At 41.1% G+C, this 5000-nt stretch overlaps 1 protein-coding gene across 9 annotated transcripts in view; it reads left to right on the top strand.

The window, feature by feature from the left end:
• Positions 1-5000, top strand: part of LOC113824540 (uncharacterized protein CG43867) — an 864266-nt gene that overhangs the window by 567787 nt on the left and 291479 nt on the right. The window lies entirely within an intron of this gene.

Below are 5000 nucleotides of genomic sequence, written 5' to 3'. Positions count from 1 at the left end.
TATTGATGGTTTAAGGGAAAAGAGAGAAACGAGAATAAGGGTCGTTTTTAAGGACGATATTGATGGTTTAAGGGAAGAGAGAGAAGCGAGAATAAGGATCGATTTTAAGGGCGATATTGATGGTTTAAGGGAAGAGAGAAAACGATAATAAGGGTCGTTTTTAAGGACGATATTGATGGTTTAAGGGAAGAGAGAGAAACGAGAATAAGAGTAGCTTTAAAGGACGATATTGATGGTTTAAGGGAAGAGAGAGAAACGAGAATAAGAGTAGCTTTAAAGGACGATATTGACGGTTTAAGGGAAGAGAGAGAAAGGAGAATAAGGGTCGTTTTAAAGACGATATTGATGGTTTAAGGGAAGAGAGAGAAACGAGAATAAGGGTCGTTTTTAAGGACGATATTGATGGTTTAAGGGAAGAGAGAGAAAGGAGAATAAGGGTCGTTTTAAAGGACGATATTGATGGTTTAAGGGAAGAGAGAGAAACGAGAATAAGAGTAGTTTTAAAGGACGATATTGATGATTTAAGGGAAGAGAGAGAAACGAGAAGAAGGGTCGTTTTAAAGGACGATAATTGATGATTTAAGGGAAGAGAGAGAAACGATAATAAGAGTAGTTTAAACGACGATATTGATGGTTTAAGGGAAAAGAGAGAAACGAGAATAAGGGTCGTTTTTAAGGACGATATTGATGGTTTAAGGAAAGAGAGAGAAACGAGAATAAGGGTCGTTTTAAAGGACGATATTGATGATTTAAGGGAAGAGAGAGAAACGAGAATAAGGGTCGTTTTAAAGGACGATATTGATGGTTTAAGGGAAGAGAGAGAAAGGAGAATAAAGGTCGTTTTAAAGGACGATATTGATGGTTTAAGGGAAGAGAGAGAAAGGAGAATAAGGGTCGTTTTTAAGGACGATATTGATGGTTTAAGGGAAGAGAGAGAAAGGAGAATAAGGGTCGTTTTAAAGGACGATATTGATGGTTTAAGGGAAGAGAGAGAAACGAGAATAAGGGTCGTTTTAAAGGACGATATTGATGGTTTAAGGGAAGAGAGAGAAACGAGAATAAGAGTAGTTTTAAAGGACGATATTGATGGTTTAAGGGAAGAGAGAGAAACGAGAATAAGGGTCGTTTTTAAGGACGATATTGATGGTTTAAGGGAAGAGAGAGAAAGGAGAATAAGGGTCGTTTTTAAGGACGATATTGATGGTTTAAGGGAAGAGAGAGAAACGAGAATAAGGGTCGTTTTAAAGGACGATATTGATGGTTTAAGGGAAGAGAGAGAAACGAGAATAAGGGTCGTTTTAAAGGACGATATTGATGGTTTAAGGGAAGAGAGAGAAACGAGAATAAGGGTCGTTTTAAAGGACGATATTGATGGTTTAAGGAAAGAGAGAAACGAGAATAAGGGTCGTTTTGGCGACAATATTGATGGTTTAAGGGAAGAGAGGAGAAATAGGGTCGTTTTTAAGACGATATTGATGGTTTAAGTGGAAGAGAGAAAGGAGAATAAGGGTCGTTTTTAAGGACGATATTGATGGTTTAAGGGAAGAGAGAGAAAGGAGAATAAGGGTCGTTTTTAAGGACGATATTGATGGTTTAAGGGAAGAGAGAGAAAGGAGAATAAGGGTCGTTTTTAAGGACGATATTGATGGTTTAAGGGAAGAGAGAGAAACGAGAATAAGGGTCGTTTTAAAGGACGATATTGATGGTTTAAGGGAAGAGAGAGAAACGAGAATAAGGGTCGTTTTTAAGGACAATATTGATGGTTTAAGGGAAGAGAGAGAAACGAGAATAAGGGTCGTTTTTAAGGACGATATTGATGGTTTAAGGGAAGAGAGAGAAACGAGAATAAGAGTAGTTTTAAAGGACGATATTGCTGGTTTAAGGGAAGAGAGAGAAACGATAAGAAGGGTCGATTTTAAGGACGATATTGATGGTTTAAGGAAAGAGAGAGAAAGGAGAATAAGGGTCGTTTTTAAGGACGATATTGATGGTTTAAGGGAAGAGAGAGAAAGGAGAATAAGGGTCGATTTTAAGGACGATATTGATGGTTTAAGGAAAGAGAGAGAAAGGAGAATAAGGGTCGTTTTTAAGGACGATATTGCTGGTTTAAGGGAAGAGAGAGAAACGATAAGAAGGGTCGTTTTAAAGGACGATATTGATGGTTTAAGGAAAGAGAGAGAAAGGAGAATAAGGGTCGTTTTTAAGGACGATATTGATGGTTTAAGGGAAGAGAGAGAAACGATAAGAAGGGTCGATTTTAAGGACGATATTGATGGTTTAAGGGAAGAGAGAGAAACGAGAATAAGAGTAGTTTTAAAGGACGATATTGCTGGTTTAAGGGAAGAGAGAGAAACGATAAGAAGGGTCGATTTTAAGGACGATATTGATGGTTTAAGGAAAGAGAGAGAAAGGAGAATAAGGGTCGATTTTAAGGACGATATTGATGGTTTAAGGGAAGAGAGAGAAACGAGAATAAGAGTAGCTTTAAAGGACGATATTGACGGTTTAAGGGAAGAGAGAGAAAGGAGAATAAGGGTCGTTTTTAAGGACGATATTGATGGTTTAAGGGAAGAGAGAGAAACGAGAATAAGGGTCGTTTTTAAGGACGATATTGATGGTTTAAGGAAAGAGAGAGAAACGAGAATAAGAGTAGCTTTAAAGGACGATATTGATGGTTTAAGGGAAGAGAGAGAAGCGAGAATAAGGGTCGTTTTAAAGGACGATATTGATGGTTTAAGGGAAGAGAGAGAAACGAGAATAAGGGTCGATTTTAAGGACGATATTGATGGTTTAAGGGAAGAGAGAGAAACGAGAATAAGAGTAGTTTTAAAGGACGATATTGATGGTTTAAGGGAAGAGAGAGAAACGAGAATAAGGGTCGTTTTTAAGGACGATATTGATGGTTTAAGGGAAGAGAGAGAACGAGAATAAGGGTCGATTTTAAGGACGATATTGATGGTTTAAGGGAAGAGAGAGAAGCGAGAATAAGGGTCGTTTTAAAGGACGATATTGATGGTTTAAGGGAAGAGAGAGAAACGAGAAGAAGGGTCGTTTTAAAGGATATTGATGGTTTAAGGGAAGAGAGAGAAACGAGAATAAGGGTCGTTTTTAAGGACGATGTTGATGGTTTAAGGGAAGAGAGAGAAACGAGAATAAGGGTCGTTTTTAAGGACGATATTGATGGTTTAAGGGAAGAGAGAGAAGCGAGAATAAGGGTCGTTTTTAAGGACGATATTGATGGTTTAAGGGAAAAGAGAGAACGAGAATAAAGGTCGTTTTAATAGATTTACGATTAATTCCATACACAGTTCCTAAAAGCCGATTTTATCACTTAATCGTCTAAGTTTAGAAAAGGTTTAGATCGGAGCGTCCTCCCGCCGGTCGCAAATTAGCTTTTCACGATGCAAAAAGTAGCTTCCGATTTGTCGAAAATGAGATGGAATGCGTGCAGTTATCAGGGGCTTATTAAGGTACAACAGCGAATGATGGGTTTTGGGATTCAGCTTTTAGTCATTTGTGCAAATTGACGGATTGCATATGCCAAACTGACATGTTGCAGATGTCACGCGCTAATGAGTAGCCGAGGGTGATGTGTAGAATCTTTTTTTTTTCGACAACATACAGTCACGTGTAAAAGTTTCGTTGTGAATGAAGCTTCGAAACCCTCCTGAATGAAGCAATAAGGGTCATATTGGGATGTTCGAGACGAATTTCGAGAAGCATTTTGACTTTTTTTTTTTTTTTACTCTGCATAGATATTCTAGATCTGGTGATATCACGTGATAGTCCATGATAACTAACGTTCTATTTATATATTTACACATATATGTTTATTAATTGATTCTGTGTTTGTTTATTTATTTGATTGTTTATTTATCTGTTTCTTAAGAATGAAAGATTAAAGTAATTCCTATAATCGGATAAAAAACATCAAGTCACATTCGCTCTTAAACCGTTTCCGATATTTCAAATTAATGTTTAAACAGATATATGGCCCATGAGGTATGTTAACCCCTCCCCCCCCCCTCTCCGTACACTTAGAGAGGACTGGCCCTTTCCATCATGTGACCAGAGAGGAGGGGGGAGAAGGAGGAGGGGGTGGAAGGAGGAGGGAGGAAGAGGGGGAGGAGAGAGGAAGAAGATTAGGAGGAAGAGAAAAAGGAGGGGATAGGAGGAGGAAGTGGTAGGAGGAGGAGGAGGAGGAGGCAGGCTTGGGGGAGGGAGGAGGAAGGAAGGAGGGGCTAGAGAGGAGGGAGGAGGAAGGTGTAGGAGAAGGAGGAAATAGGAGGAAGAGAAAAAGGAGGGGATAGGAGGAGGAAGAGGAAGGGGTAGGAGGAGGAGGAAGGGAAGGAGGGCTAGAAAGGAGGGAAGAGGAGGAAGAAGAAGAAGAAGAAAATTAGGAGGAAGAGGAAGGGGTACAAGGAGGAGGAGGAGAGAGACGGGGGGGGGGGCACAGGTGTGGGGAGGCCGCCCGTGCGTGTGTTACTGGCCGCCGGGAATCGAGTTAACCTATGGAGCGACGCCACCTCGGCGAAGGAGAGGAATGCCCGGCCACATTCTCGAGGGCGTGCGTGCGTGCGTGCGTGCGTGCGTGAGGGGCGGAATCGTGCTGGGAAGTCCTTTTCTCGAATTTTATTTATATGTTGGAGCATTTCGGCAATAGGCTGATGTAAAGGTTGATGTGTTTGTACACGCACATGCACAAACGCACACACACGCACGCACGCACGCACGCACGCACGCACGCACGCACGCATGCACGCACACACACACACACACACACACACACACACACACACACACACACACACACACACACACACACACACACACACACACACACACTCACACACACACACACACACACACACACACACACACACACACTCACACACACACACACACACACACACACACACACACACACACACACACACACACACACACACACACACACACACACACACACACACACACACACACACACAAACATCCACGTG

This window comes from Penaeus vannamei, chromosome 14 (assembly GCF_042767895.1).
Source record: "Penaeus vannamei isolate JL-2024 chromosome 14, ASM4276789v1, whole genome shotgun sequence".
In the NCBI taxonomy this organism is placed as follows: Eukaryota; Metazoa; Arthropoda; class Malacostraca; order Decapoda; family Penaeidae; genus Penaeus; species Penaeus vannamei.
The sequence above is the reverse complement of the archived record's forward strand: the minus strand, read 5'-3'. Positions and strand labels throughout refer to the sequence as shown.